At 42.5% G+C, this 20,296-nt stretch overlaps 1 protein-coding gene and 1 pseudogene across 3 annotated transcripts in view; one reads left to right on the top strand and one right to left on the bottom strand.

The window, feature by feature from the left end:
* The window catches only part of RGS20 (regulator of G protein signaling 20), an 80,350-nt gene that overhangs the window by 55,959 nt on the left and 4,095 nt on the right, over positions 1–20,296 (bottom strand). The window lies entirely within an intron of this gene.
* Positions 15,938–16,537, top strand: LOC114680248 (ubiquitin-ribosomal protein eS31 fusion protein pseudogene; annotated as a pseudogene).

The raw sequence follows: 20,296 nt of genomic DNA, 5'->3' as shown, positions 1-20,296 counted from the left end.
CCAAGCATGGTGGCGAGTGCCTGTAATCCCAGCTACTCAGAGAGCTGAGGCAGGAGAATTACTTGAACCCGGGAGACAGAGGTTGCTGTGAGCCGAGATCGCGCCACTGCACTCCAGCCTGGGCGACAGAGCGAGACTCCGTCTCAAAAAAAAAAATTAATTAATTAAAAAAAAACCCAATCATTTTGTTTTTACATTTAAAAGCTTTTTTTTTTTTTTTTTTTTTTTTTTTTGAGACGGAGTCTCGCTCTGTCGCCCAGGCTGGAGTGCAGTGGTGCAAACTCAGCTCACTGCAAGCTCCGCCTCCTGGGTTCACGCCATTCTCCTGCCTCAGCCTCCTGAGTAGCTGACACTACAGGCGTCAGCCACCATGCCCAGCTATTTTTTTGTATTTTTAGTAGAGATGGGGTTTCACCGTGGTAGCCAGGATGGGCTCGATCTCCTGACCTCGTGATCTGCCCACCTCAGCCTCCCAAAGTGCTGGGATTACAGGCGTGAGCCACCACGCCTGGCCAAAAGCTTATCTTTTTCTTCATTTTCACAGCAGTATCCATAATCTATTGGTCAGTGTAATGAGCCAGTGCAAATATTACAACTATGCATAGACAGGGAATGGCATGCACATCCCCACACAAAAGAGCGGCTAAAATAAACGAAGGAAATGCCAAGTGTTGAGAAGGATAGAGAGCAAGGGTAGAGAGCAACCAGAACTCTCTCGCGCCGCTGATGGGAGTGTAAATTGGTGTAACCAGTTAGGAACACTCACAGCATGTGTTTCAGCTGACCCCATGTACACCATGTGACCCAGCCATTCCAGGCCTTAGTATATACTCCCCCAGAACGCTGTACCAAAAGTGTGCATTAGGATGTTCTGCACATAATAGCCTAAAACTATTCAAATGTTCACCAACAGTAGAATAGGGCTAGGCACGGTGGCTCAGGCCTGTAATCCCAGCACTTTGGGAGGACACAGTGGGCAGACAGCTTGAGCCCAGGAGTTGAGACCAGCCTGGGCAACATGGCAAAACCCCGTCTCTACAAAAAGAAGCAAAAATTAGCTGAATGTCATGACATGTGCATAGTCCCAGCTACTCAGGAGGCTGAGGTGGGAGAATTCCTTGGGTCCGGGAGGCGGAGGTTGTGGTGAGTCCAGGTCACATCACTGTACTCCAGCCTGGGTGACAGAGCAAGACCCTGACTCAAAGGAAAAAAAAAAAGTAGAATGGATAAGTGAATGTGTTTATATAACAGGATATTATTCAGCGATGAGAATAATCTCATGAACAATGAGATTATGAACAATCTCCAACTACCTCAATAAGTGGATTAATCTCACCAACGATGTTGGCAACTGCCATTCTGCATTCTATTCTATCTCTATAATGCTTTCCTTTTTTTTTTTTTTTTAAGGGACAGGGCCTCACTCTGTTGCCCACACTGGAGTGCAGTGGCTATTTGCAGGCATGATCATACCACTGCAGCCTCAAACCCCTGGGTTGGAGCAATCCTCCTGCCTCAGCCTCCCAAGTAGCTGGGACTACAGGTGTGTGCCAGGCCTGTCTCTATAATTTTGACTACTCTAAGTACCTCATATAAGTGAAATCATATAGTATCTGTCCTGTTGTGTCTGGCTTATTTCATTCAGCATAATGACCTGAAGTTTCAACCATCTTTGTAGCATGTGTCAGAATTTAAGAGGTGCGGTTTTTCAGAGAAGGAATGTTTTAGAAGTGGCAATAGACAGCAGGGACACCTACCTTACTGCTAAGCCCTAAATTTCTGTGGAGCATTTCTGTGGAGAAATGTCTCTAACTACCAGGGCCATAGGGGAGGCAGTGTTCTCAAAGACCAGCCAGATCCCAGCGAGAGATGAAACAGAAAGGGACATTAAGAGACAAGTATAGGCCGGTCGCGGTGGCTCACGCCTGTAATCCTAGCATTTTGGGAGGCCGAGGCGGGTGGATCACTTGAGGTCAGGAGCTCGAGACCAGCCTGACCAACATGGTGAAACTCCGTCTCTACTAAAAATACAAAAATTAGCCGGGCATGGTGATGAGCATCTGTAGTCCCAGCTACTCAGGAGGCTGAGGCAGGAGAATCACTTGAACTTGCAGGGCGGAGGTTGCAGTGAGCCGAGATTGATTGCACCACTGCACTCCAGCCTGGGCGATAGAGCAAGACTACATCTAAAAAAAAAAAAAAAAAAGAGACAAGTATGAAGGCCAGGGCATGTTGCTGCTGGTAGACCAATGACCAGAGAGTACAGTGGGATGCTGTGAGGGGCGTGGAGGAGTGTCCCATGAAGCAAGGTCAGGATGTGAGCAGCCCTGCTGAGACCAGGGTCAGAGGGCCGAGTGGGAATATCGGGTTTACTTGGAGGAGTCCTCTGAGTGCTGGGCTGGCCTGTGACCCACAGCTGGTCCCTAGAGAACACTCACTTAAAACAGAGAACTGGGCCAAGAATGTCCAGCAGTCTGGTGCAACAGCGGGAGGAGAGCATGGGGTGTCCGGTCAGAGGACCCCTGCCATCCTGACCTTTGCCACCTGTGAGGCCCGGACCAAATTACTTCGCCTTCCTAAGCCTCCACCTCCTCATGTGTGTAACAATAGCTGCCTTGAAATTTTTTAAGAGGATTAAATGAGAGAACGTATGCGAAAGGTCTCTGAAAACCAGGTGCTACTCTGGTGCCATTATTTCTTTAAATTTAGTACTTATTGATAGTTTATTTGTTGTTTACATGTCTTGCTATATAAACTTATTGATATTTAACGTAAAAATAGGATGAGTAATATGGAAAGACCTTACAGGTGTTTTAAGACTGTATGAAAGGCTGTGTGCAGTGGCTCACAACTGTAATCTCAGCATTTTGGGAGGCTGAGGCGGGTGGATTGCTTAAGTCCAGGAGTTTGAGACCAGCCTGGGCAACATAGTGAGACTCTGTCTCTAAAAAAATTTAAAAATCAGCCAGACATGGTGGCATGCACCTGTAATTCCACCTACTCGGGAGGCTGCGGTGGGAGGATTGTTTGAGCCCAGGAGGTTAAGGTTGCAGTGAGCTATGATTTGCACCACTGCATTCTCACCTAGGGGGAAAAAAAAGACTGTAAACAAATTGGTCCTGTACCTTTGTGCCTATATTCAGCAGGGACTGAAATAGCAGGGACTCCATTTACCCACCCTCAGACATCTGGCACCTCGACCATTCACAAACCTAGAAGTAACCCAGAATGCCTTCAAGGACATGCAAGCAGTGACAAAAATAGCTGGGCAAAGCTGAGAACAGAAAGACTAGAGGACAGGCAGGTAAATCTGCCAGTTCACCAAGCAGAGCACCTTTGCACGCGGGTCAGGGAAGCACCAGGAAGCCTGCTGAGGGCAGTGAGTTGTGAGGGGTCTAGCTGGATCCTCACTCTTCCCCTGTTGGGCTTTGTGACTGGAGCCTGAAGCCACCTCCCTAGGCCTTGGTTTCCTCCTCTGTGAACTGGAGGCAAAATGATCACCAAGTTTTTCTTCTCTTTCTAACATGCCATGGTTTACCTGTCACTACATGGCTGAACTGTGCAAAAAGGATGCTGAGTGAGGGAAGCCAGCTAGAAAAGGCTACGTATCATATGACCCCATCTATATGAAATGTTCAGAACAGGCAAATCTGTGGAAACAGAAAGTAGTTCAGTGGTTGCCTGGGGCTGCTGGACTTGGTGGTTGACGGCTAAGGGGTGCTGGGTTTCTTCTTGGAGTGATGAAAATATTCTAAAATGAATTGCAGTGATGGTTATTCATCTCTGTGAATGTATGCCATAAAATAGTTTTTAAATGCTGGTATTTTAATTTACCTTAAAGGCAGCGTAGTGGATTGAGTACCAAAAAGTATAGAAATGCAGGTTGTGAGTTCTGTTTTGTCACTAACATGTTCACCTGACATAAGTCAGCTGCCTGCTCTGGGCTGCTGTTGGTTGAGTCGTTCCCCTTGCTGTTCCATAAAGTCATGATTCTGTGACTTAAACCTGAGACACATGAGAAAAGGAGGGAAAAAATACCCAAGAAAGAGAATAGAGAGAAAAGGCAGTGGACATAGCACATGTGGCATGCTGGTGACAAACACGGTACACAGGCATTGTGGTGCCAGGAGGACAGACATAGGAGCATCGCACAGCATCATAGCCAGGGTGGGGGGCAGCTGCCTGACTTCTGAAGGAAATGGTATTAACACATCACAGCTGGGAGCATAAGTTCCTAAGAGCAGAAATTTTAATATGTATTTGAACAAAAATGTGCCATGAAAATACTTTCTCTGACCACCATGCTACAGTGTGAAATGCAATTGAACATTACATAGCATTTCAGTGTCTTCTTTGATAGGCATACGTCAGTACAAAGATCAGAAATGCAAGCTCTTTCCTTGGTTAAAAGCACCTGCCGTGCTCTTTGGCCTAGAGAATTATTGTATTTACAGTCTTTTCAACATTCACCAGGTGGAAAAGTGGGTTCCCACAGTGCATCTGGAAAAACAGAAATGCGTCTGGCTGAACTAATTACAGTTCAGCTTTTATTTAATAGAGAAAACAATAAATATGTGCAATTAATGCCACATAAGCCCTTACTGGATTCAATCTCATACATATTTCATTTCTATCTCTGGTTTTGAAATCTAAGTAATCTAGAGCCCACAGGGTATCATGTGTTAGGCATGCTTCAAAATAACCCTAAAAAATGTGAATTGGCATTTGATATGAATTTAAATCCTCCACAAATCCACACTTCTGTTAAAGCGCCACAAGGTTATTACATGGAAGTTATATGGAAGTAATGGTGAAGGCAATGGAGCATTAGGAGTAAGCCGGTTTCTTCTTTGGTTCTGACGTGATGGACGGAACACAGCCTTCCAAAGGAAAAAGGATAGCACTCCTTCTGTGCTCCCTAATGGCCACACCTACTTCTAGGTACACCCTGAGTACCCTCAATACCAGGACAGTGGTCTGGGTAACATCTGGTATCCTCTGAAGGTGATGCATTTTCCTCACCTGGAACATTCTCCAAATTAACAGTGCAGAAGGGAAGCGCAACCTCATCATCATCATCGTCACCACTCCTCAGGTCAGGCAGGGAATTACAGCCAGGGGGAGGCAGAGCAGCAGCTCCTGCTGGTGCAAGGTGAAGGGGTGTGATCCAGCCCCACAGCCATCAAGGAGGCATTCCAGCCCTGCCGAGGAACAGAGCTCCCAAAGTTTGGCCCGGAGTGGACGCTCAAGCTCTTTCAGCAAGCAGAAGGCGGCTGTGGTAACAGTAGCACCTGTTGCCTTTGCAGTGTGTGCCTCACATGCCTTGGACCTATCAGCCATTCTGTATTTTTGCAGACATTGTATCCCTCTGATGTGGTGCAACAAGAATTTATTTGAGCCTTTGGGTCTAACATCTAGTTTGCAGAAATTTAGGGAATACAGGAACAAGTTAGCAACTTGAGGAAGCAGCAAATGAATTCAACGTGGGACAATCAATGGGGCAGCAGGTCCAGTTTCTTCAAGATGGTGTATGAAAAAGAAGATGGATGATGAAGATTAGTAAAGAGGCTAATGAGAAAGAATGTGCTATGGTTACACATTAGATGATGCTAATTGCTTACTGTTAATTTTGTTGGGTATGACAAATGTATTGTGGTTACTATATGGATATTATAACGTATGCCCATTAAAAGATTAGGTTCCTTAAAAGTAACATTCATTTTTATTTGAACCATCTTTAATGAATAACATTTCTACTGATGCTTCCTACCATTGCCCGTAAATTATTAGCTGGAACTAAGGAAACTCTTATGGACAGGGCATCCAAGTTTGACCACAACTGAGAACTAGGGCCTTACCCAGTGCTGCAGGAATCCACCTCTAATCTGGTCCAGTCTTCCAGGGCAGCCCTAGCCCATTCTGCTTGTGCTGGGCACAGATCTTAACAGACATTAGGCCTGGATGAATATTTGCTGAAGAACTTTCTCTCCATCAATTACAGCAGATGGGTTATGAAATGTGTTAATGTACATGCAAATTAAGGATAAAAATGTACAAAAGATGTGTTTATAAGTAACTAGCTTTCTCTACTTCTTACGGTAATGTCTGGGCAAATTTCCCCTCTACATTTCTTTTTTCACAAATTCCACTTTTGCCCATAGAAAATTCTCTATGATCCCCCGTGGACAGTAGCATTGGCTCCTCAAACTTTGTCTTGTGTCCATTATTAGAATTTTTTATCCTAGGGTGATTCTCCTATGATAATGGTATGAAATAGCAAGTTCCTATTCTATTTAAAGCTTTCAAGCTGTAAGTAATTTGAAATCTCTGAAAACCATCTGAGCTCTGTGAGCCCCAAAACCTTTGTGCATATTATTTCCCAGTGGTCCTTCTTCATTAGTCCTTTTGGGGCTTGTTAATTGCTACTAAGTTTTCCTGTTAATATGAAAATGCTGAATGTTGAAATAGTGGATACCCAAAGGAATCTTAAGTTGGGTCCTTTAATTTTATTTCCTATAGGAGATTTCCTTTAATTGGATTTTTGGTCTGTCTTTTGAAATTTTTTTAAAGTGTAGACTATCCTGTAAGAAATAAAATTGTCATTGCTTGAACTTCATATTTACTTTCATATACATTGTTTCCTACAAAAACCTAGTAATACCCCACACTTATATTTATGCTATAGTCCAGAGGTAGACAAACATTTTCAGTGAGGGACCAGAGCGTACCTATTGCACACTTTGCAGGCCTCCTGGTCTGTCTGCAACTACTCAATTCTGCCTCTATATCACAAAGGCAGCCTCAAACATCAAACAAATGAGCATGGCTGTGCTCCAATAAATCTTTATGAATGCTAAAATCTGAATTCTGTAAAATTTTCATGTGTCACAAAATCTTCGTCTTTTTCTTTTTTTGGGGGGGTGGGACAGCATCTCACTCTGTCACACAGGTTGGAGTGCAAAGGTGCAATCCACGGCTCACTGCAGCCTCAGCCTACTGGACTCAAGTGATCCTCCTGCATCAGCCTCCTGAGTAGCGGGAACTAAGGCTTATGCCACCACACTTGGCTAATTTTTTATTTTTGCAGAGTCAGGGTCTTGCTTTGTTGCCCAGGCTGGTTTCAAACTCCCAACCTCAAGAGATTCTCACGCTTAGGCCTCCCGAAGTGCTGGGATTACAGGCACGAGCCATCATGCCTGGCCTTATTCTTTTGACTTTTTCTCCCAACAATTAAAAAATGTAAAAACCATTCTTGGCCGAATGCAGTGGCTCACACCTGTAATCCCAGCACTTTGGGAGGCTAAGGCGGGTGAATCATTCGAGGTCAGAAGTTCGAGACAACTCTGACCACCATGGTGAAACCCTATTTCTACTAAAAATACAAAAAAATTAGCCGGGCATGGTGGTGGGCGCCTGTAGTCCCAGCTACACAGGAGGCTGAGGCAAGAGAATTGCTTGAACCTGGGAGGCGGAGGTTGCAGTGAGCCGAAATCCCACCACTGCACTCCAGTCTGGGCGACAGAACAAGACCCCGTCTCAAAACAAACAAACAAACAAACAAAAGGAATAAAAATAAAAACCATTATTAGTGTTCAGGGCATACAAAAGCAGGCAGAGGGCTGGAGGTGGCCCTGTGCCTTGTTTGCTGACCCCTATCACAAACAGAAACTCTTCATAGACTGTTTATGGATAATTGAGAAAAGGAAGTGCAGATTCTAAAGTAGTAAGATCCTACTGGTTATGTTCAAGAGCTTCCCACCATAACTTCATGATCATTTAGCATACAACAGCACAGAAGGCTGCACATCATCAGAACCTGACGAATCCACATTTCTGCCTCTAGCCCAGGCCATTCCCTGGCTGCCATACACACAGATCCAACCAGCTGCCTGGCACCACAGTTGGAGCTGTCCTGGGCATCGCTAGGGTCTAACATGGAATCCAGCGTCTCCCCCTCCAGCCCGTCTGTTTCACCTCCTGTCTTCTCCATGGCCACACATGGTGCCACCATCCACCTACATAAGGAGTCACCTTGATTCCTCATGCATCACTCATGAGCAAGCTCACTGCATCTCCAGGACTCACACCAGGCCTGCACTGCATCCCTGCTGCTTCTCCTAGGCTGGCGGACCCATCTCTTGTCTGGATGGCTACAATACATTCCATATCCACTGCCTTCCCTCTCCCCTCACAGCTTTCTGTTACAGTAGCAGAGTTGAGTAGTTGCAATAGAAAGCACATGGCCCACAAAGCCTAAAATATTTACTAACTGTTTAAAAATAGAATCTAGACCCTGTTAGTCCCCTCCTGTGGGCTTCCAAGGCAAATCCTGACTCTAGAAAAAATCCAAACTCTATCAGGGCCTAAATAATGCACAATTTTTCCTATGTTTACATGAGCAAATGTATCACATCTTACATTTAATATTTGAAATGATTTTGTGAGGTTTTGAGATCCCATTTATTAATGGGGAAAACTCAGCTTCAAGGAGGTTGTCTAATGTGCCTGACATTCAGTCAGGGCCACACAGGCTTGAATCTAGATCATGTGGTTCAAGGCACGGACGCATCTGTCACCCCACAGAACTGTGCCCCTCACAACCACAGCTGCACATGGGCCACAGTTGGATGGATTTGGATCATTTGTGTAGGCCGATCAGCGAAGGTTGCTGGAGTCCTTTTCCCAGCAAGTCTGCTTTGATTCGAATGGGCTAAGAGAAACTCCAGCACATTACTTTGTCCCACAGGGCCTTAGCATTCCCAAGACAGTTCTCTGGGCTAAGCTGACAGAATGTTTTTGTCTGCAGTTCCTAGGATGTGTGTGGGAGAATCTCTGCTCCTCGAGGTTTTAGTTTTCTACAGTTTGTACCAAAATATCTACTGAATTTTAGATCTCCCTCCCCCTTGGCGTGAAGTGTCAAATAGTAGATATGTTGAACAAACAGATCTAAAATTGAAGAAATTTCAGACTTGAAATGTTCAGTGGTTATGCACTTTGGACTCTTCGCAGGGAACCATAAGCAATTTATAACCTTTCAGTGAGACAAAATAAGGCAGTTGGATACAGAGACCCAGGGCGAAAATCTCCTTACTAACGTATTGGGTAAAAAGGCACGTAGAGGACCTGTTTCAATTAAGAAAATATAAGCTATATGTAGCCTTCTAATTATCAGAGTAGATTTGATCGATTTTAACAAATGTTTTCTCTATCTAAATTAGTATTTATAGTTTTCATAAATGCCCTCATGATTTTGAATACAGATCACTGGAAGATAAAGAAAAGAAATAAAGCCTTTTGGGCCGGGCGTGGTGGCTCACACCTGTAATCCCAGCACTTTGGGAGGCCGAGGCGGGTGGATCACAAGGTCAGGAGATAGAGACCATCCTGGCTAACACAGTGAAACCCTGTCTCTACTAAAAATACAAAAAATTAGCCGGGCGTTGTGGTGGGCGCCTGTAGTCCCAGCTACTCGGGAGGCTGAGGCAGGAGAATGGCGTGAACCTGGGAGGTGGAGCTTGCAGTGAGCTGAGATCGCGCCACTGCACTCCAGCTTGGGAGACACGGCGAGACTCCATCTCAAAAAAAAAAAAAAGAAATAAAGCCTTTTGTTTAGTTTATGACATTTGTTTAACATGTTCGGGGGGTGAGTTTTTCGCTTTACTAGATTTTGCATAATTTTATCCTTTTTATACTTCTTAGTACTCTTTCCTCCTTTAAGTCAAATTTATTCTACGTGGTCTGGTTATGATGTTCTGGTGTTTTTGTTAATAAGTATTTCATTTTGCCAAAAGAACAGGACAGCCTAGGCAATCACTCAAGGGGCCGAAGGTGATGTATGTGTTTAGCTCTAGTGGGAATTTGACAAATTTCAGGTTGTTGCATAACTAGAGTCCCTCACTCTTGTGCCTTGACTTAAATCTGCCCACAAATGGTAAGAAGAGCAGTCCTTCTCGGAATACGGAGGTCAGAGCAGTGAAGCTGGCTGTCATTGAAGCTGGCTGTCATCACACTAAGGAACTAAAGGCTGAGACAGTAAGAGTGAGATGACAGGTGAGACTGAGGTAAGTCCAAGGCCTTGGGGATGCACACATCAGTGCTATCCTTCTGGCCCAGGTCAGGAGGGTCCTGCTACTCCACCTCCAGGTTTGCCATTTCCATCCCAGCTTTAGAGTAGAATCTGACTATTTCTATATGTTAGTATAGTATTTTTTTTTTTCAGGAAGCAAATGCCATAGTCAAAATAAAAGAGCAACAATGGCAACAGGAAATCTAATATGAAAATTAATTATATTTAAATCATTCATGGAGATAATGTTAAAATTACAGTCCCCACATAGACTCTCCTCTGCAAAGGTCAACCAGCTGTTCTTTCCAGAAAATAGTGTTAGCCTTTTCTTATTATATTTTAATATTGTTTTCTTATTGCCTATATGTTATAATAAGCCCTACTAGATATAACACGAAGTAGTTAAATGTGGATTTTACTGCGAGTGACTATTCTGAATGCAATTCTTTCTGCAACTAAATTTTATCTAAATTCTTCAGTTTCAGGAGGTCATTTTTGGGGGGGTCTATAAGTGACAAAGATTAGGCCAAATATGAATTCATAAACATATCACTAAAATTTTTCCTGGATATTAAGTCATGGTACAGGTCTTTTATATTAAGTTTTTTTAAAAAGAACATTGTTCAAATGGTGAAAATTTTAGAAACTGTACCAAATAGAAATATATCAAAATATAAATGTTTAAAATCAAATTATCCATGGTCAAGAGCTTAAAATAATGATAAATATTAGAAGAATATTGGTAAGAGGTACCACTTACTGATACTCTCTTGAACTCTCTGCTGTACATGTATTATGTTAAAGCAAGTATTCTTATCACTGCTATTCAGATTCAGAGGCTCACAAAACTAATGATCAAAGTCAAAATTTGAGCCCAGTTCTCTTTCATTCCAACGCTCATGCTTTTTACATTACACAACTGCAATCTGAAGCACAAAGAGTTGCAAAATTATAACATACTTCTTTTCTTTCCAATGTTTTCAAACTGACAAAGCATGTATTACATTTTACACACACAAATGGTGAATTTTAAAATACACATTTTCTGCCGGGCGCGGTGGCTCACGCCTGTAATCCCAGCACTTTGGGAGGCCGAGGCGGGCGGATCACAAGGTCAGGAGATCGAGACCACGGTGAAACCCCGTCTCTACTAAAAATACAAAAAATTAGCCGGGCGCGGTTGTGGGCGCCTGTAGTCCCAGCTACTCGGGAGGCTGAGGCAGGAGAATGGCGTGAACCCGGGAGGCGGAGCTTGCAGTGAGCCGAGATCGCGCCACTGCACTCCAGCCTGGGCGACAGAGCGAGACTCCGTCTCAAAAAAAAAAAAAAAAAAAATACACATTTTCTGAATTACACTGGAAACAAATGATATAAAAGAAAGATAACAATGCAATCAACAGAAAATTAATTCAAGAAAAATGTCAATAAGTCAAGGCAGATCACTTATTTTTCAGACAGAGTCCTGCCCTGTCACGCAGGCTGGAGTGCAGAGGCGTGATCTTGGCTCACTGCAATCTCTGCCTACCGGGTTCAAGCAATTCTCCTGCCTCAGCTTCCTGAGTAGCTGGGACTACAGGCACACGCCACCACACCCAGCTAATTTTTTTGTATTTTTAGTAGAGATGGGGTTTTGCTGTGTTGGCCAGGCTGGTCTCGAAATCCTGACCTCAAATGATTTGCCCACCTTGGCCTCCCAAAGTGCTGGGATTACAGGCGTGAGCCACCACGCCCAGCCCAAATCACTATTGTTATGCAACAATTAAAAAACTCAGATAAATAAGTGAAATTACATTTCTAAAGTCATCAGAGAACTGTGAAAGCAAAAAGATTACATAAACTAAAATTTCTGAATGAGAGAGCTCTTCCAAGCTGAGTAGTCTGTCACTAGCGGTTTTTTTTTTCTGAGGGCTTTTGCTGACCATTAGCACAAGCTGAGGATATAAACGGACTCTTTTCTCATGCGGGAGGACAAGTTCCCTTCAGTAACAAGACATTCCTCAAACACATGGCTGGGTCCTACAAGACATTTTTCAAATGTGGAAGACATATGGGGAAGGTGGAGGCAAAGAACAAACTTAAAATCTGAAGGCAAGACTGAGTCTTCCATTCTTTTGAGACCAAGGAGATGGAAGTCCACCATGCTTTCATTCTGGAACCCAGGAGAAAATTCTCAAGGAACAAGAAAGAACCGGGGGTTAGCTAAATCTTATTTTTTTTTTTTTTTTTTTTTGAGACAGAGTCTCGCTCTGTAGCCCGGGCTGGAGTGCAGTGGCCGGATCTCAGCTCCGCCTCCCAGGTTTATGCCATTCTCCTGCCTCAGCCTCCCGAGTAGCTGGGACTACAGGCGCCCACCACCTCGCCCGGCTAGTTTTTTGTATTTTTTAGTAGAGACGGGGTTTCACGGTGTTCGCCAGGATGGTCTCGATCTCCTGACCTCGTGATCCACCCGTCTCGGCCTCCCAAAGTGCTGGGATTACAGGCTTGAGCCACCGCGCCCGGCGCTAAATCTTATTAAAACTGCAGCCACCAGCCTGGGTAACATAGCCAGACCCCATCTCTACCAAACATTTTTTAAAAATGCACAGGTGAATTGGCATGTGACTGTAATCCCAGCTACTCAGGAGGCTGAAGTGGGAGGACTGCTTGAGCCCAGGAGTTCTAGGTTATAATGGTGCCAATGTACTCCATCCTGGGGGTGACAGAAGGGGATTCCATGTCAACACAAACAAAAAAACCTCAAAACTGTAACCAGATCTGACCCATTCTAATATCTGCTGGCCTGAAGTGATCAGCCCTTTAGTCCTTCATCCTTAGACAGGAAATCCCTCCAAGGGAGATTCCATCCTTGCTGGTGGAAGAAATTACCAGAACCTACACAGTTTCTTTATATGCAATGTCTACATATAATAAAAATTACTAGATCTGTGAAGAGAGATAAAAATGTGATGAATAAAAAATAGATATAGGCACACAGATGATCTCATTGGATTTAGTAGATAAGAATTAGATGGACTAAACTGATGAAAAGATGGGAAATTTCATCAGATAATTTAAATGTATTAAAATGAATCAAATTAGCATACTACATTTAGAAGAAAACAAGTTCTGAAATTAACAACTCACTAGATGGTTTGACAAAAGACTTAGACACAGAGGAAGATAGCTTAATTAACTAAAACACTGGTCAACAGAAAATATTCAAATTGAAGCAGAGAGAGATGAGAAATGAACAAAACAGATCAGACAATAAGAGACATGAAGGAAAAAGTCTAACATATGTATGATTTGAAAGGTCCCAGAAGCAGGAGAGAAAGAAAGAAAACCAGATGAAGCCATATTTGAAGAGACACTGAGTGAAAATTTTCCTAAGTTGATGAAAGACGTCAATCCACAGATACAAGAAGCTCAGTTAACCCAAAGCAGAAAAAATAAAGTGAAAACCACATATAGGCACATTATATTCACTGTGGTATGTGAAAAACAAGAGAAAAACTTTAGCCAGAGGATAAAAACATGCTACCTTCAAAGAAGCATAACTTTCCAACAGAAACTATGAAAGTCAAAAGATAATGGAATGAGAGTGTAATGGCAGGCCAGACTGGAAGAAGAGATTTGCAGTGTGCGCGCATGTGCGCGCGCGCACACACACACACACACACACACAGAGTTTTGACAGATGGCCTGTATCCAGAATATATAAAGAACTCTGACAGATCAATAATAACAATAATAAAAGATCAATGGCACAATAGAAAAATGGGCCAAACAGAAGTTCAAGACCAGCCTGGGCAACATGGTGAAACGCCATCTCTACTCCCTCTCCCTAGCCAAAATAAAAAACTTTAGCTGAGTGTGGAGGTGCACACCTATAGTCTCAGCTTCACAGCTAATTGTGCCATTGCATTCCAGCCTGGGCAACAGAGTGAGACCCTGTCTCAAAAAAAAAAAAAAAACAGAGAAAGAAAGAAAGAAAAAGAAAAATGGGCCAAAGGCTTGTGGAGGCATTTTAAATAGAAAATTTACAAATGACTTGACCCAAAAACATATAGGAAGATGCTTAACACCATTAGTAGCCAGGGAAATACAAATTAAAACCACAATGAGATACTACTACACAGCCACCAGAATGACTAAAGTTAAGTGGGCAAACAATACTAAGTACTGGTGAAGATGTGAAGCAATACAACTTTGCTGGTGGGGATGGATGTAAACTGATTTGGACTATGAAACAGTTTTGCAATATCTACTAAAGCTAAACATACACTGGACTTATTACCCAACAATTTTTATCCTGGGCATATACTCAAAGGAAAAAAGTTCATCAAAAGACATGAGTGAGAATGTTAATATTAGCATTATTAATAATAGCTCCACACTGGAAACAACTAAAATTTCTTCAGTAGTGGAATGGATAAATACATTGTGGTGTGTTCATACAAAGGAATGCTGCACAGCATTAAAAAATAACAATACATACAACAACAAATGAATCTCAAAAACATAATGCTGAGCTAAAGAACCAGATGCAAAATTTATTATACACTGTTGAATTCCATATGAACTTTAAAAAGCAGGCAGTTTAAAAGAAGTTGTAAAAGTGGTTACCTGTGAGAGTCCTGAATGGGAGGAAGCGAGATGGGCTCTTCAGGAGAGCATGGGGTGCTGAAAATATCCTGTATCTTCATCTAGAGATGTGGTGAGTGATTTTGGCCCCAGGGGACACTTGGCAATGTCTAGACATTTTTGGTCATGGCATCCAGGGAAGGGTGCTACTGGATCATCCAGTGGGTGGAGATCAGGGATGCTGCTAAACATCCTACAGTGCAATGGAGTTATTCCATTCAATAACTCCCTTCAATAAGGAGTTATTGAACCCCAAATCTCCACAGTGCTGAGGTGAGAAACCCTGATCTAAATGGTGGTTCTGTGGGGGTACACTTACATGAAGTTTACTAAGTTCCACTCTTAAGATGTGTAAACTTTACTATAAGTTATAACTCAAGTAAATGAAGTTAAAAGCTGTCATAAACCTCACAAAAATACCAAATAGCTCATCACTGAAACCTAATAAACACAGAAAAACGTTGTTTCAGTTTTAGAAATACTCTAATTCATTAAAGAGTCCTAACAACTGAAATTTGCCGGGATTATATTAAGTCAGGAAGAATTAAATTTTTTATGTAAAGTCCCCCTTAAATGCAAAGAAATAGATATATCTTTCTTTATAGCAGGAGATATATGAACTATATCTGGGTAATCACTAGAAATAAATACTTGTAAAAACAAAATGAATGTATATGGAAGACCCCATACATGTAAGATTCTTTTAGAGTCATCAAAAGATGAACAGAGAAAAATATACATGTACTTTTTTTTTTTTTTTTTTTTAAGTCAGGGTCTCACTCTGTTGCCCAGGCTGGAGAGCAGAGGCAAGATCATGGCCCATTGCAACCTCAGCGTCCCCAGGCTCAGGTGATCCTCCGGCCTCAGTCTCCCAAGTAGCTGGGACTACAGGTGTGCACCACCACACCCAGCTAATTTTTTGCATTTTTTTAAGAGATGGGGTTTCACTGTGTTGCCCAGGCTGGTCTGGAACTCCTGGGCTCAAGTGATCCACCCGCCTTGGCCTACTAAAGTGTGGCAATTACAGGCGTGAGCCACCACGCCTGGCCACATGTACTTTTTAACAGTAGTCTAATCTGAGTTCTATGGATAATGACTTCCTGTCACTAATTATCAACACGACTTTTATACAAATTAAGAAATCTATGGGCGTGCTCTTGGACTGCTCTCTGGCCAGCACCCTCTCCTGTGTCTATAGTCTAACCCATCTCTTCATTTCCCTCAACCTCAGATGGAGCATCTACCAAAATGCAGATTTTTGCAAATATCCTTACAGGGAAGATCATCACTCTCGAGGTTGAACCCTCGGATACAACCGAAAAATGTAAAGGCCAATATCCAGGATAAGGAAGGAATTCCTCCTGATCAGCAAAGACAAGCGACTGGAAGCTGGCAAGTAACTGGAATATGGACATACTTTCTCTGACTACAACATTCAAAAAGAATCTACTCTTTTTATCTTGTGCTGAGACTTCATGGTAGTGCCAAAAATAGGAAGAAATCTTATCCAACTCCCAGGAATAAGCATAAGAGAAAGAAGGTGAAGTGGGTGTCCTGAAATACTATAAGGTGGATTAAAATGCCAGAATTAGTGGCCTTCATTGGGAGTGCCTTTCAGATGAATGTGGTGCTGGAGTTTTTATGGCCAGCCACTTTCACAGGCATTATTGTGGCTAATGTTGTCTGATTTATTGCTTCAACAAACCAGAGGACAAGTAATTGTGTATTAGTTAATAAAAGACCTGAACAAAAAAAAAAAGAAAAGAAAGAAAGAAAAAAGAAAGGAAGAAAGAAGGAAGGAAGGAAGGAAGAAAGAAAAAGAAAGAAAGAGAAAAAGAAAGAAAGAAATCTAATAGTCCCTTAAATCTCATTATCACTCCACCCTGAGACATAAAAGTCCATTATACAGGTGAGGTAAGGAGTAGGTTGCATAATTCTTTCCATGGTTGCAAAAATCCAACAGCTGTATAAGTGTTGGTTCTAGCTATTCAGCCCTAAAAGGGTGAAAGTGCCTGGTGTCCTTAGTCTAAGAGCAGCAGTACAAACTTGCGCTCTAGCCTTGAGCAACCACAATTCAGTCAGCTTCAGAGGGGCCCAAATGTAGACAAACCAGATAGCAGGGTGTTCTCTACTACTTCACTGTTGGACGGAGGTGCACATTGTACAACCCAGCACCTCAGGAAGCCAAGCTATCAGATAACTTTGCATGAGATGCCTTTGCCTAAAACTCAAATGCTCATATGAAAAGGATTTTACACTTTAGAATAAAATACATGCTTAACTAGAAATTGAGCATTCCCAAATCAGAAAGGTCAACTGGCTTTAATAACTATTGAAATAACTCATGTAAAATATCACTGCTGGGCAACAGAGCATATTACTCATATTTCGCAAGTGATTCCCCGTGCAAATAGCTAGACTCTAATCAGCTGGATTAGAATCAAGGTAATCTACTCCATGAATTTATAATCACGTAATATTACTTTGAGCACTCAGCCACATCAAACTTGATTGTGAATGGCCTCTCCAAGAGCCCATTCAATTGTACTACAAACTGACTCACTCCAAGCAGCATCACCTTAACTCTTGAGCTAGCTGCGCAAAGTAACATTCAGGGACCATCTCAGATGGTGCCGGGTAGTCAGTGACTCACACTTATTGTACTAAATGCTAAGCTCTGACTCAGAGTGAGCCCTATTAGTTGCTGACTGACACTGTACTTGTTTGAATAGAAGCTCACATTGTGAGTCACCTGGTGTTGCACTGAAAACCAATCTGAAATATTCCCAATTGGACGGTGATACACATTATAATCATATTGGGACCTGACTTGACACATGTGATTTCAAAACTAAGTTCTGCCAAACTGGCTTGGGAGCATGCTAGAAAGTCACTCCCTTCTTAAATGCCCTGTCCTTCTGTCTAAGAACATGTAGTAAGTATCCCAAGATGCAAAGTCAAGAGTAGGGTATTCATGCAAGAGGTTTCTTGGGGTCAAAAAAAAAAAAAAAAAAAAAAAAAAGATACTCAGTATCCAGTTCACACACTGGAGAAAACCATGGTTTCCTTTTTCAAGGATGAAGGCATAATTCCTCGAAGTACCTTCCCTGGAAGACACACCATCACTATAAATAACTTTGTAAGACCAGATGTTCACTAGAAAGTCTCTGCTGTATAATTCTTAAACTGTTAATATGAGGGCTGAACCTTTAAGCCACCATCTGCATCTGTCCATGGAAGATGAATGTGGTTAGATGGCCACATGCAGAAATAAAAGAACAGTAGGATTTCAGGAATTGATACTCAAGTGCCTGGAATGAAACCAGTTACAGGCTACTGCATTAAAATAAGAAAGCTTTTCTCTTTTACTGTTGCTACTCCATAAAATCTAGAATAAAAAAATCTTCTGTGTAATTCTGAAGGCCTTTTCTAAAAGGCTTTGTTATAGGAAAGACCTTCAAAGCCAGCTGGAAAGGTATTTTAAGAATTCAAGAAAAGCTCAAAGATGATTTCTAAAACTGCTACAAGAGATTAACAGAATTTGCAATCAAATGTATACCCAAGTGGGGCCTAAAATGCTAATGCTGGCTCTGACAATAGCTTGATCTGTAACCTTACCGTACCTGAGGCGAGTCATGTGGTCATGTCTTATAATGTGAGGGACCAAGATAAAGCTGTGGGACAAGAGTAGCCATGACATGACTGCCTAGTCCTTCTTGGTGCTAGAGATAGCACATGCTTGTACACTTTTTCCTTATTTATACTTTCTATCTGTTAACAGTTCATTAATCCGTAGTAAACAGGAAATCAGCAGTGTGGTGTGTAAGAGCCCAGGGGAATGAGTCAGAAGTCCTCATTCTATTTTGGCCCCTAATTAGCTGGAGATCTCTGGCCCAGACCCTTAACCTCTCTGAATGTTTTCTCATCCATAAAACGAAGGAGGTAGAATAAGTAACCTGATTTTCATCTTTCTGTATTTCTGATATAAGGGATGTTTCAGCTAAAACATTTACAGTGATCTCAAACAAGTTAGCACTTCAAGCTCCTAAGGTACATTTTCAGATTATCTTAAACTGGCTGTTCATCAGCCCTGGCAACACAGTGAGATCCTGTCTCTATAAAAATTAAAAAATTAACCAGGTGCAGTGGCAGGTACCTTAAGTCTCAGCTACTCCTGAGGCTGAGATGGGAGGATCCCTTGAATCTGGGAGTTCAAGGGTGCAGTGGGCCTCAGTTGTGCCACTGCACTCCAGCCTGGGTGAGAGAGTGAGACACAGTCTCAAAAAAAAAAAAAAAAAAAAAAAAAAAAAGACTGTTTTTCTAATTTTGATGATGGACATGTGTTTCATTATGCATACTCTTTATAGTATACAAAAATATGCATTCTGTTACTGATCTTATTTATAGTTTGAAGTCTAGCCAATTTAGCCTCAATATAATAATAGTAATAACAGCTTTTGCTTGGTATGTGCCATCCCGTTATAAGAGCTCTATGTTATTAATTTACTAAATGCTGTCAGCTAGCCCGTTAGGTAGGTACTCTTTTTTTTTTTTTTTTTTTTTTTTTTTGAGACGGAGTTTTGCTCTTGTTGCCCAGGCTGGAGTGCAGTGGCTCCATCTTGGCTCACTACAACCTCTGCCTCCCGAGTTCAAGCAATTCTCCTGCCTCAGCCTCCAGAGTAGCTGAGATTACAGGCGCCAGCAACAACACCCAGCTAATTTTTTGTATTTTTAGTAGAGACGGGGTTTCACCACGTTGGCCAGGCTGGTCTCGAACTCCTGACCTCAGGTGATCCCCCTGCCTCATTCTCTCAAAGTGCTGGGATTACAGGAGTGAGCCACCACGCCCGGCCGAGGTAGGTACTCTTATTATCCCCATTTCACAGATGATAAAACTAACGCCCAGAGAGGATAAGTAACTAGTCCAAGGTTATGCAGTTAGGTTGGGATCTGAACCCGGTTACAGAGCTCAAGACTCTCACTGGTTTGGCGACATTGCCTCTCATATGCGTTACTAATACGTGATTAAAAAAAAAAAAAAGATGTCACTTATGGCGGTGGCTCACTCCTGTAATCCCAGCACTTTGTGAGGCCGAGGCAGGTGGATCACCTGAGGTCGGGAGTTCGAGAGCAGCCTGACCAACACGGAGAAACCCCGTCTCTACTAAATACAAAAAATTAGCCAGGAGTGGTGGCGCTTGCCTGTAATCCCAGCCCCAGCTACTCGGGAGGCTGAGGCAGGAGAATTGCTTGAACCCAGGAGGCAGAGGTTGCAGTGAGCCGAGATCGCACCATTGCACTCCAGCCTGGGCAACAAGATCGAAACTGAGTCTCAAAGAAAAAAAGAAAGATGTCACTTAATGAACAGAAGATAAACAGGATGAGACCCAATAGAAAATTAGGTTTTGAGGAAAAAAATATTTTAAAACAGTAAATTGCAAACTGTGGTTGTGCCAAAAAAACTTACAGAGTAATTTCACTAGAAATGTCCTTGTCAAGTTTGGGGAGGAAGTCAGACCGTTTTGCGAACTTGAACATTTGTTTAGTCAATTCCACGGTGTGGAGGCACTAGGAGTGAAATGAAGCCAAGCCACTCCAGGGCCCTGC

The sequence above is a fragment of the Macaca mulatta genome, chromosome 8 (assembly GCF_049350105.2).
Source record: "Macaca mulatta isolate MMU2019108-1 chromosome 8, T2T-MMU8v2.0, whole genome shotgun sequence".
In the NCBI taxonomy this organism is placed as follows: domain Eukaryota; kingdom Metazoa; phylum Chordata; class Mammalia; order Primates; family Cercopithecidae; genus Macaca; species Macaca mulatta.
Note: the sequence above shows the minus strand (reverse complement) of the source record. Positions and strands in the feature narration are given on the sequence as shown.